Raw genomic sequence first — 13,366 nt, 5'->3', positions numbered from 1 at the left:
GGATAGTGTTCAGATGACTGAGATTTGGGAAACTCTAGCCTAGTGACTCGTTCTGATGAGTCCCCTCACTGTAAAAATGGCGACGGGGAGCGACTTGAGATCAAAAATCCTGTTCTTCAACCTATACCCGGCCCCACTCCCAAACACCACCTTTCCTTTTGCCTCCAGATATTACTGGAAGTCTAAACTGCGCCACAGTGTCACAGAGAGAACTCCCAGAGCCTGCAGGGAGGTTATCACACATCAAGGCTGAATCAGCCCATCAGCAGGACCAAAGGGTACGGTGGGGAGGAGAAACTGAAAAATGAGCCTCGATCTAGGAACAGCATGTATTCAGCACAGAGCCACAAGTTCAGAAATACCAGACTTGGGTGTGTTTGTTATGGAGACCTACTACAGTGAAAAGGGAGGGCAAGAGCCCAGGATTGCTCTCCTCAAAGGGAAAGCTGGCAAAGTCATCTCCCAAGGGTTCCTGTCAAAAGCCACAAGCCCCAGACACACTGACAAAATAAGGGGACAGCCAGGAGCCACCCTACCTCTTTGTCCTTATTCTCATCCCTCAGACCTCAGAAGAGATACTGCAGATATGTGATTCTAAACGTAATGAGTACAAATTGCAACGACTCCAAAGCTATACCTTGATAATTCTTAACTGCAACAGCAGGGAGATAAGACAAGAAACTGGACCAGAGGACATTTAGAAAAAAAGGTCTAATAGGTCAGTGATTTCCAAATGCCTGTCTACAGACCAGTGTCCAGCTGCCTGCAGAATCATCACCTATCTCGGGGATGGGTGTGTGTTTTTTAAATGTCTTCCAGCTTTATGAGATATAATTGACATATAACATTGTGTAAGCTTAAGGTGTACAATACGTTGGTTTGATATACTTATATATTGCAAAACGATTACCACCACAGGCTGGGTGTGTGTTTTACTCTCCGTCGCCACCCAGGGCGCGTTCTGGTTCACGCCAGAAATGGACTCTCGGAATTGGTGTTTTTAACAAGGTGCCCGATGGTTCAAATGCTCAGTCTATTTTGCAAACTACTCTTTGAGCCCTTGTGTCTCAAGTCTAGTTGCTTCCTTCCTGTTCCCACTGGCCCAGCCTGGTTCATTCCTTCCATGTTGTGTGGCTCTAACAGTTTGCTAACCCCTCTCCTACCTCTTTTTCTTTAAACACTTTAGAGCCGAACCAATGGTTCTAAAGAATAGGAAAATCGCATGGGAGAGAGAAACAGGATTTGGTGTTCAAAAAGAGATCTCCCTCTTGAGAAAAGTCATGTTATCTCTCAAAACTGCGGTTTTCCTCGTTTTCAAACATAGGGGTTAATAAATGTGCCCACGTTGCTGGGTCACATCATTTCTGCTTAGAAGCATCCAGTGGCTACTAGAGCATCCAGTGGTGGTCTGGCTGGCATCTCTTCCTTTGGGAACGATCTCCCTCTCCCTGCTCTGCAAAATTCTGGAGGACAATCAATCCTAGATCCTCTGAGGTGGGCACAAGACCCAAGTGATGCCAATCAGACTCTCCTGGACGTCTGAATTTTCAGTGGAGATTCAGGAAGGGGAGGTTTGAAATTGAGTCATGAGTTCATACTCTGGAGATCTCCTGCCTGATCAGTTCTTCCTTCAATTCTGTAAACTCCCCGATATCCTTCTAACGGATTGCCCCCATTTTCTGTCCTGTTAACTCAGAATTGGTTCCTGCCTGTTGAAACGGAAGAGCCCTAATTAATATAGCTCCTCATAGTCTCCAGAATGAACCATGCAAACTTCTCATCCCATGCTACAGGATTCATTCCATTGTGTTTACATCTCACTTGATGGTCCTTCTCTAACTAAACTTAAACCTGTGTGTGACAATCCCTGCAAGCTAGGTATTCCACTGTTTGCATTTTATGGGCAAGGAGGGTGTCTCAGTCATCTCTGTACCGTGGTAGATGGCTTGATGTATTTTGATCAGATTTCATTGAGAGAACCAGCTCTGACATTTAAAAATAATAAAAGGCATTTTGTGGCTCAGAGCAGAAAAGTTTCCCAGAGATTAAGATTTTTGAAAATCTGGGTATAAACCAAGTTCTGGGGATATATATATATATATTTTTTAAGTTCATTTATTTATTTTGAGAGAGACAGAGAAAGCCTGAGTGGGGGAGGGGCAGAGAGAGAGGAAGACAGAGAATCCCAAGCAGGCTCCACGCTGCCAGTGCAGAACCGGGTGCAGAGCTTGAACCCATGAAACCGTGAGATCATGACCTGAGCCTAAACCAAGAGTCAGACACTCAACCGACTGAGCCACCCAGGTGCTCATATCCCCTGGGGATATTTTTAAAGCACATTCTAAAGATATATTCCACTCCTTTGGCTAGAAATTAGCTTTGGAAGTTTTAGATAGAGGACCCAAATGAACTAGCTCACCGATCATTCATTAGGCCAAATATCTTTGGGTTTACATAACCCTCTGGGTTATGCATTTTGATGTTCAGGAAGGTTATTAGTACCCTCAGGACATTCTGATGACCCAGAAAATCTTACTCATAAGTAGTAAGTTCCGAGAACTTAAGTCAAGCAAACTATAATTTTTTTTTTTTTTAACAAAAGGGAAGGAGTGCAAATTCTTAGCTGATCACAAATACAATTAAGAAACAAGGTCGATTTTAAATTGATCTAGTGGCAAGACTATTAATAAATTCTCTTTCCTTTCTTTACCTATTTTGCTCCTTCTGCTAAATTAGCTCCAGTCACCAATTAGCCATTGCTATCTGGGTCCACAGTCACCAAAGGCTTTTTTATTCCCTGTTAGTAAAGAGAGGTAATGATTAAGTTAATTTCTCCTTCAAGATTGGTGCAATGAATAAGACCGCCTTGGAGTCCAATAAACTTGGGTTTAATAAACTGCTCTGACACTTGTTCATAGTTTAACTTGGAGTAGTTTTCCTTCTCTAGGTCTCGGTTTCTGTATCTGTGCAATGGGGACAATAATGCTGGCCCCCGTCTCCAAGATTCTGATGCCGTTGGTCCAGGATGACTGTGGATCCTTGGAATTTTGTTATGAGGATCAAAGGAATGAAAAGCCCTAGAACAGCGCCTGGCACCAAGTCAGTGCTCAATAAATGTTTCTTTCCCTTCTCCTTTGATAACTTCTTCCCTGATACCTTCCGTTCATTTCCACTCCAGACCTCAGATCACATTATGTACTGGTAACATGTGCATAAAAACACATTATTTTAATGTGTAAACATATTCCGTGTACATATTCACTCATTTGTTCAACAAATAGTTATCGGGAACCCATCGGTGCCAGGCACGTGGTAAACCAGTTAGACAAGTTCCCATTTCTCATAGATCTTACTCTCTAGCTGGAGAGTATTCCCTGTGTTGGGATAGGAAGGCAGGGGTGTGGAGAAGGAGGGCTGCAGGGACCAAGCAGGGGAGGCTTCTCTGGAAAGAGGGGCTTTGAGGCACAGAGGATGGGGAGGAGCCAGCCACAAGCCAGCCCGGGGCGGAGCACCCCAGACCGAAGCACAAGCTTGGCCTGTGCAAAGCCCCAGGGGCGGGGGTGGGGCGGGGGAGGGGCGCAGCTTGGTGCTTTTGGAAACAGAAAGGGTCTAGGGCCAGGAAGGACGAGAGTGAGGGGAAACGGCAGGGCCCTGTTGGCCAGGGTGAGGTGTTGGGATTTAAATGTGACACACTGACGATGCTGAAGTGGGGAAGGAATGGGATCTGACTTAGGTTTAAAAAGCATCTCTCTGGCCACTGCGTCCCAGAGTGGATTGCAAGGGGCGCGGATAGAAGCAAGTGCACCCGACTACATACACATTCCAGGCATGTGGACTCCCAGAATTAGACAGGAGCACAGAACAGCTCCGGCCGAAGGCGTGGGAATTCCCAGGGGTTGGGGGTGGTCACCAGCCTGGGGAGCACCGGTTCACAGTCACCTGAGGGCACAGTTAAAATTCCAAGGATCCACACAGCCGCTCCCATGGGCCAAGAGAATCAGAATCTCATAGATGGGGGCCGGCTCTTGGGATTTTCTTTACAAAACTCCCCCGGGGTATTTTGTAGGCATCCAGAGTTAAGAATCACGGTGTCTGGGTGAACTCTCCAGGGCCCGAGACGGCTTTCCAGCGTCACACATCCCATTACTACAATGTCCGTTTTCAGTGGAGCTTCCCTGCACACCCACTCTCGTGGGACCAGCCAGCAACTCTTCCTCCTACGAAAGTTACCCCACCCTCCACCCCCACTGCCACACCCACCATCACCCAAAGCAAAGGGAAGGAAAGAACCTGATGCTTCGGGAACTCTGGATAGGAAAGGGGTTGTCAGGCTTCTGGGCATGCCCCCAAACCCCTTCGGGGCCCCGTCTAACAGGCCCTTGCATCCAGGAGCACTGTGTGGACTGTCAGAGCCTCTGTCTGACCAAGTCCCCAGAAGGTGAACCGATGACTGTCCTCCCCAACCCAGTCCACATGCATCACCAGAGAATTTGAGCACTGGAAGGGCTTTCCTATAAGCAATTTAATTCTAAGTTAACCACAGGTTGGCAGGGGGGCGGAGGGAGGGAGCCAGACACTGAGTATAATCAGTCTTGTATTTCTGAAGCATTCTTAGAAGCTTGGGGCAGGGGGAGGGGGAGGGAACTCCATCACCTACATTCTGGCAGGCCCTGTGCTCTATAATTTACAGTTCTCACAAAAGCTCCATGAAACAGATGTGGTCATTCTCTTTTAGGGACTCGGTAGCTGAGATTCAAAGAGGTAGAGTAGCTTGGCCAGGTCACACAGCTGGCCAGTGCTGAGGGCCCGATGAAAACTGAGTCAGCCTTGCACCAATGCTGGGGCTCCGTCTGCCACCGCACTGTGCTCCCTCTTGGTTATCCTTCTCTAGAATCTTCCTTCAGCGGAGGGGTAATCAGCATCACCCCTTTCCCCAGGTCACCCCATTTGAACCCAGGAACCAGCTTGCCACGTCCTGCTACTCCCCCTTGCCCAGCATTCTGTGCCCCCTACCAGCACCCAGCCCCTTGCCCCCCTCTGTCCTCTCCCTCCTCCATGTTTCCTGCAAACTCGGTCCAGAGCACAAAACAACCCCTTCAGTAGCAAGAAAGAACAAAATATGGAGGGCAAAAGGTTGTCCATTTTGCCGACATGTTTTGACGGAGGGGCAGAGAGAAGGAGCTGCTTTTGGGTCTTGACATCTTGCTGGTTGCTTTGCCTGGCTTGCTGTGATTTTACATACTTAACAGTGAGAAATTTCCCAACTACTCAAGGCCTACAGTGGTCTCTCATTTTAGGACTTGACCCCAGAGTTAGCACTTACGTAGGAAATCAACTTAATCCTATCATGTTCTCTTGTTGTTGCAGATGGACATATTTTGATTAACCACCGCCCCCCCCCCCCCCCCCGCCATGCCCCTTGTTTAACCACAGGGTTACTTATTTTTTTTTAAGTTTATTTATTCTATTTTGAGAGAGACAGAGACAGTGCAAGTGGGAGAGGGGCAGAGGGAGAGGGAGAGAGAGAATCCTAAACAGACTCTGAGCCACCATCACAGAGCCCAATGCAGGGCTCGAACCCACGAACTGTGAGATTATGACCTGAGCCGAAACCAAGAGTAGGACGCTTAACCACCTGAGCCACCCAGGCACCCCAGGGTTACGTTTTATACATCATTTGTGTTCCTTTACACAGGAGTCGCTAAAGGTTCTTGTTGACTAAGTGATTGGCTGACCCTGTCATATGCAGGGACCACTCAGTTTCTACCTTAAAGGTGGCCCCACATCTACTCTTAGACCTCACAAGAGCAGGGCCTAGAGAAAGAAGCCATTCTTCAAGCATTTGCTTTCAAGGCAGAATTCAGTCCCTGGAGGAAGCCACTCCTAAAACCACATTCCTCTTCCACCTGAAGGAACCCCGGGGCTCCTGGCAGACCTCTCCCCACCCCGCCTCCCCCAGGAACTCTGGAGCTAATGTCTTTATCTCTGGTGCTCTGCCAGGCCCTTTATGGATCTTATCTTAGCTCGCTCTCACAGCACACCTAGGCAGCGTTATTCTCGTTTCAGAGCTAAGGATACTCCAGATCAGAAAGGGTAGGAAGTAACTTGTTCCAAGGTATATGCAGCTGGTATAGAGCAGAAATGGGATTAGAACCCAGGGGTGCTGGGCCACAAAGCATCAGAGCATCTGATACTCATTTCTGGGCTTTAGCTCAACCAGATTCAAGGCTCCTCAAGGTGGAGACCAAGTTTGGATTCCCTACAGGGCTCAGCACAGGGCAGAGGCGTAGTGAGTGTTTGCTCAGCAAATTGTCAGAGGAAGTTTACCCTGATTACCTATTGTGTGAGAACCAGTATTGGGGAAAGAGGAAGTGTTTGTGCAGTGATAAGGTCTGTGTGCCATGGTGGCCCCATGCCCTGGACCAGGGACAAGAAGTGGGAGGGTGGGCAGCAGAATGGGGCAGGGTGAAAGGCTCCTCCCTTACAGGGGCTGAGGGAAGAATTAGGGGTGGCTGAGAGACCCGGGATTTAGGAGAGGATGGGAGGAAGATTTTGGGGGTTGACTGGTTGTTGACTTCCCTGGCATCCAGGCCTACAGGTTTCCCCCACCTGAAGAAGCTACAGAAATAAGGAAGGAAGGGGAAGGCAGGCTCTCAGTGGATACAAGGACCACCTGGAGGTTGTAGGAGAAACCAGTCAGTGGCTGCGCGAGAGGTGAGGGAGGACATCAGGTTTGGGAGAACTTGGGGGCAGATGTGGGATTTAAAGGAGCTTCAGGGAAGTTGGAGGAGAAAGAGGACTAGATTCAATACCTCTGAGAAGAGGACATTTTCTTTTTTTTTTTTTTTTATTTTTTAATATATGAAATTTACTGTCAAATTGGTTTCCATACAACACCCAGTGCTCATCCCAAAAGGTGCCCTCCTCAATACCCATCACCCACCCTGCCCTCCCTCCCACCCCCCATCAACCCTCAGTTTGTTCTCAGTTTTTAACAGTGAAGAGGACATTTTCTTGAAGAGTCCCATACCAAGAAGGCAAAGCATGGAAGCATGGCTTGGAGGGATCAGAAAAGATGGGATTTGGTGTGGGGAAACGGCAGGGGAGGTTTAGGAAGCTGGTTCGGAGAGGTAGCTGGGCCTGATGAGGGTACAGGGAATGCCTTGTGGGGGTGGGGTGGGGTGGGGTGCAAGTTCAGGGAAGCAGTGGGACCGGGGACCCAAGCTGATACTTCACATCCCCACCTCACCATTTACTGAATGTGGGACTTTGGGGAAATTTCTTAGCATGTCTGACCCTCAGTTTCCTGAGCCATAAAGTGGGAAAGAATAATACCAGCTGCCTTATACCACCATTGTGCAGGTGAAATGAGATAAAGTGTGTGCACTGAGCTTAATATGGTGCCTGGAAAGAGGAAAGGCTCAACAAAAATGAGCAGTAATTGCCGATGGTGGAAAGATTAGGGTTTGTTCCTGGGAAGGAGGGATCTAGGAATATTGTGAAAAAATAAGCCACTGCCAACCTGTTCTGTTTCATGACAACTTAAATTTCCTGAGTGCCGAGTATGTGCCAGACTCCTTTCTATGTTTCAGATGTTTTATTTCATTTGATCCTCCTTCCCCCACCCCCACCCCCAACCCTATGAGAAGGCACTACACTTATCCTCATTTATACAGGAAGCAGAAATATGGAGGGTTTGGTAATCAGCCTGGAGTCATATGGTAGATGACAGAACTCAGGCATTCTGACGCCAGGCCCACATGCGCACCTCCCGCCTCACATCAGCTTAAGTAAATGTAAGACATCTAGAGATGCGGCCGAGAGAATGGGTCATAGAGTTCACGGCATAGCATGAGGCTTCTCAAACCTCTGGGGCATAAGGTTCCCCTGGGAAATGATCTAAAACGCACAATCCAGGGCCCCGTGCCCAGAAAGCCTGCCTCTGGCAGCAGAGACAATAAAATATAGGGGCTGGGGCAGGGAGGTCAGAAACGTATATTTTTTAATCAGCTCCTTAGGTGATTCTGATGCAGCCTGGAGGGCTAGAGGTAGGAAGAGAACACATGAACAGTGCAGGAATAACTAGATGGCCCAGTGGGGACGATATCTGAGTGGCATGAAGAGGCAAAGTTGCCCGGGTAAGGTGGGATTTGATGTAGGCATTTTTTAAAATTGAAGTATAATTGACATATTAATTTCAGATGCACAGCATAATGATTCAATATTTATATAGATTGCAAAATGATGACCTGGGCTTTAAGGATGGGTAGGATTTTGTACACCTTTCCACCCTTCTCCATTTGGAGGCTACATTGGGTTAAATTGTGTCCTTCAAAAGATATACTGTAGTCCTAAGCCCTGGAACCTGTGAATGTGACCTTATTTGGAAAAAGGGTTTTTGCAGATATAATTAAGGATCCTGACGTGAGATCATGCTGGATTATCTGGGTAGATCCTAAATCCAATGACAAGTGTCCTTTAAGAGACAAAGGAGAGACACAAAGAGAAGTCCCTGTGAAGACAGACACAGAGATGGGAGTTATGCAGCCACAAGCAAAGGAATGCATGGAGCCACCAGAAACTGGAAAAGGTGAGGAAGGATTCTCCTCTAGGGTCTTCAGATGGAGAACATCCCTACTGATACCTTGATTTCAGACTTCTGGATTCCAGGCTGTGATATAATACATTTCTGTTGGTTTAACCATCCAGTTCGTGGTGATTTGTTATGGCAGTTCTAAGAAACTAACACACTTTCATCCTACGCACACCATTCACCCTGGGGAAATCTTTGTGATTAGACACTGAGCTGTGGAGCTCCCATCCTACAGACAATTCGGCTGTGCTTGCTGGATCCCCAGCCAGGACACCAGGCCCTAAAAGAGGGTGATGGAGCACAGCTGTTAGTAACATGGTGGCATCACCTTTGTAGACTTGTGACTTCTCCATTTCTCCTTGGATGAAGACTTGTGAGAAGTCAAAAAAAAAAAAAAAGTCTCAGTCTCTGGCTTCACAATTTACAAAGGAGGATGTCACACCTAGAAAGCATAATTTCCAGCCCAAGGTCACCCAGTGAGTGGTGGCAGGGCAGAGCCAGGACCCCCATCCAGAGCATACATCTCCCAAGGGATGTTCAGTCCATGGTTCTCAGTGTGGGCTTGCCATGAAGCCCTGGTTATTATAATGCTATAATGTTGTTGCTTTCATTTCACTCTGAAAGAGTCAATTATCTGCGACGATTTTCCTTGGTGGTCGGTCTTCTTGCCCCTGACCGACATGTGGGTGCTGGTGTTTGACCTCTGGCTTAGAGATTCTGATGGTTCCCTTCCCCATAGCTGGGTCTTCTGCTTTAGGGATGCAAGTTGAGCTATCTTTGGAAACTGCTATCTGAAATGCAGAAGTTGGCCATCTGTAGAACTGAGAGCACTGGCTGTGGTCTGTGAAACACCAAATCTTGGAGAAGTACCTCTTTAGAAAGGTTATTAATACTTCCTTGTCCACGTGCCACAAAGATTTTGTGCAAGGGAGAAGAAAAAGATTCCCCCATGTGCCTGCAGAGAGCTTCCTCCTCATCCTCCTCATCTGAAGCCCTTGCTTCTCATTCTTTCCTGTCTGTAATGCTTAAGCTGGTAGCACGTGGCCAGCCAAGGAATGAACCTTGTCCCAAAGCTGGTGTTCCAGGTACTCTAGTTACCAAAGGACTAATTTTGTGTCATGTTCTAGGAGAAAGGGCAGCAGAGCTTCAGCAGGAGAAATCAAGAAGTATTTATAGAGAGCACACTAATTGAAAGGCATTGGAAGGTTAGGTGTTGAATGGGGTCAGAAAGGGTTAGGGTGGAGCATTAGCTTTCAACCCTGAAGGTATGTTGGATCCCAAGGATGTTTTTAAAAATCCCAATGCCCAACTGCACCCCGTACCATTTACATCAGAATGTCTGTGGAGGGGAGTCTGGCATCAGCATGTTTTAAATATCCCCCAGATGATTCCAGTGGGCAGTCAAGTTAGGGAACTACTGAAATATGCTATTCCTAGGGATTATACCCAGATATTCTGTTTTCAGTGGTCTGGGGTGTGTCCTAGTTAGGTCCTAGGCATCGGCGGTTTTTAAAAAGCTGCTCAGGTGATTCCAGGGTGCAGAGGCGATTCCAGTTAAGTAATAAAGGTCAAGTCATATGGGCATTATCAAGGCTCCTGCAGCTGGTGCTCTTGTCCCATCTGTATGGATCCACATGTCCCACAAGATGGAGCTTTTGTTGAAGGAGAACACGTTATGGTGGATTTCAGAGACAGCTGGTGACGGTGGATGCCAGATGTTGATTCCTTAGTGGGCTATCAAAGAAAATACATTGGAGAGAAAACCCAAAATTTTCTCAGAATCAAGAGTGAAGGCTGAAAACAGTGTAGTCCTATGCTCTAGGTCACCCAGTTTTAAGGCCTCAGAGTACTTTTGAAGTAATCCCAAGCTCTTTGAGGATCTGCCTGTGGACAGGCTTCAGTCATGGCTGTGTCCAGATGCAGAGTGTAGCTAATTTTGGGGGGTAGGTGCATTTGGCTCTCTGTTAATCCTCCTTTGGAGGGTCTCAACTCTGGGGCTGCTTCACTGAGTAACTTTCCCCATTTTCCCCTTCTTTCTTAATCCCTAATCCTTATGTCTATAGGATTCTAGACATAAGACAAATAGGAGACCCTGCATTCCCCATCTTACCTTCTTGCCCCTACTTCCTTCTCTCCTAGAGTCCCATCTTCACAACTATTCTTCTCTGTCCCTTGGTTCTTCCATTCCAATTGGTCCAGTGGATTTCTTTTCATCTCATTCGTGCCCTGAGATTCTTCCTTCCAGGCGTCCAGAACTCATCTCTCTGCACTGGGCTCTAGGACTGGTGTCCTCCGTAAACAAACAGTGCTTATGGGCTAGAGGGAATGCCTCCCATCTTCAACTGCCAAGGTTGGCCTTCTCAACTTTGGTTACTCTCAAGGCATGTGGGTAGTGGTGATGGTTCATGTGTTGGCTCTTAAGTTTCCTGAAACTTGTTCTTTCTAGACACATTTTATATCCTTTACTTGCATCATCTCTAAAATTCTTCCCAGTAATTTTCTGGGTTAAATCCAGACTTCTTAGTGCTCTCAGTTCACACATATTACTAGAACTTTGATCCTGGTAATCAGGATGTACAGGCTGTAACATAAAAGGCAGGGTCCTGATAGTTTATCTTGCTTGACATGTTCTATAGACAACACTGAAGAAGGGCATTAACTTTCATAGAGAGTTGGTGAGGAGTTCTTGTTTCCTACCTAGGAAGATAAAAATTGAGCATCATGGGAATCTGGAGAGGAAGATACATCTTGTTTTTTTCAAGCAAGTGAACTTGAGCTAGTGAGCTAGTAGATGCTACCAGTTTCACATCAACTATTGACATCTTCATGGATATTCTGGAAGACTTAAATTCACTTAAGCCCCTCAAAAGTTGTATGATGCATATAAGTGAGGATAGAAAAAGAATCTAAAACTTCTCAGTGGAGTGGGAACTAAATGATAAGTGCCCTGTTTAATCAAATGTGGTGACAACTATGCCTGAAAACTGGTCTTCTCAACTCTAAGACTAACTCATTGTGTGGCTTGAGACAAGTCACTTAACATCTTTGGACCTCAGCTTCTCCATATGAAAAATGGCAATTAAAATACTATATAAAGGAACTAGTGTTTATTGAGCAACTGCTCTATGTTGATGTGCTAAGTGCTTTATTTTATGTTGTATCCTTTCATTCATTCATTCAGCAAGTATTTGTTGAGCACCCAGTATGTACAGGATATTGTACCTGGCCTAGGGATGTATCAGGCACAAAAAACAAAGACATGGCTTTCTTAGAAGTAAAATGCAAGTAGGGCTGTGTGAAATTAACTAGAAAAGAAATATCAAGATACTCTTGATTATTAATGAGTACTATATAGATAATAAAACTAGACCACGTGATAGAAAATAACCTGGGGACAGGGTTACTTATGCAGGGTTGGCTTTCTAGGAGACATTGGAGTTGGGACTTGAATGATGAAGAGCAGCCTGCAGAGTCCAGAGTCCATGGGACAAGATCTGGGAGACAGCACTCCAGGTAGACAGTAAGTGCAAAGGCCCTGATGCAGGTAGGAGTTCAAACTGTCTGGAAGGCCATGTGACTATAGATAGGAGAGTGAATGGGTGCGTGGTAGGAGGGATTGGACACTGGGTGAAATGAGACTAGAGAGGTAGGCAAGAGCCAGACCACAGTAGCCTTTTGGGTTGTGATAAGGTATATGGGCTTTGTTCTGATTGATCTTATTTACTTTTTTTTTTTTTAATCATTAAAGGTGTATTAAGGAGAATAGTGGGACAAGAATGGAAGAAGAAATGACAATAGGGAGGATGTTTTCTTACCCAGGTGAGAGAAGCAAACTCTTTCTGTAAAGGATCACACAGTAAACATTTTAGGTTTTGTGAGCTATATAATCTCTGTCATAATACATTCTTCTCCTCTCTCTCCTGCTTCTCCTCCTCCTTTTTAGACAACCCTCAAAAAATGTAAAAACCATTAGTCTTGGGCGATACAAGAACAGGAGTTTGCATGCTGGATTTGGACTGTCTAGCTGGGCAGTAGTTTGCAAACCCCTGGCTCAGAGAGAAGTAGAAACTGACTGGCATATATTTAGGACACAGAATGGGTAGGACATGCTGATGAACTGGGTCTGTGTGGGGAGGGGGTAAGAGAAAGAGGAAACAAGGATGGCCTCAGTGAAGAAGTAGAAGGTGGTGCCATTTACTAAGATGGGGAAGAAGCACATTTGGGAGTGGGGGGAGAGGGGAAATTAAGAGTTAAGTATGAGTTGCCTGTTAGTCATCCAATTTGGAGATGTCAAGTAAGGAGCCTGATATAGACTCTGGAGCTTAGAGGTCAGGGCTGGAAATCCACATTTGGGAATTGGGGAGTTATCAGACTATGGATCCATTTAAAGTCATGGGACTGAATGAGATCAACCCCCAAATGCAGCACAAAGCTTCCAGGAACAGGTCTTGGGAGACTTTAGAACTTAGAGAACCCATAGAAGTCCTTGGAATCATTCTCTGGGTCAAAGACACATGACAAATATTGCCAAATGGCTTTCCAAAAGGGTCTTTTGCATCTTCACAGAACCCATCTTGTTTTCGCTGCTTAAATATACTCTATAAGCGGGCCTGTACACATGAATGGGCAGAGACACCAGAGTTAGGAATTCTTGACTGCTTCTGCATGGGAGTGGGGAGCCTCAAGCCACACTGGAGGATTCAGCTGGTTAAAGGAGGCATCAAGAAGGCAGAAGGCAGATGGCAAAAGCACTTCTAACCACAGAAAGGACTG

The sequence above is a fragment of the Panthera onca genome, chromosome B3 (genome assembly GCF_046562875.1).
Source record: "Panthera onca isolate mPanOnc1 chromosome B3, mPanOnc1 haplotype 2, whole genome shotgun sequence".
Classification (NCBI taxonomy): Eukaryota; Metazoa; Chordata; class Mammalia; order Carnivora; family Felidae; genus Panthera; species Panthera onca.
This window is presented reverse-complemented; position numbering follows the sequence as displayed.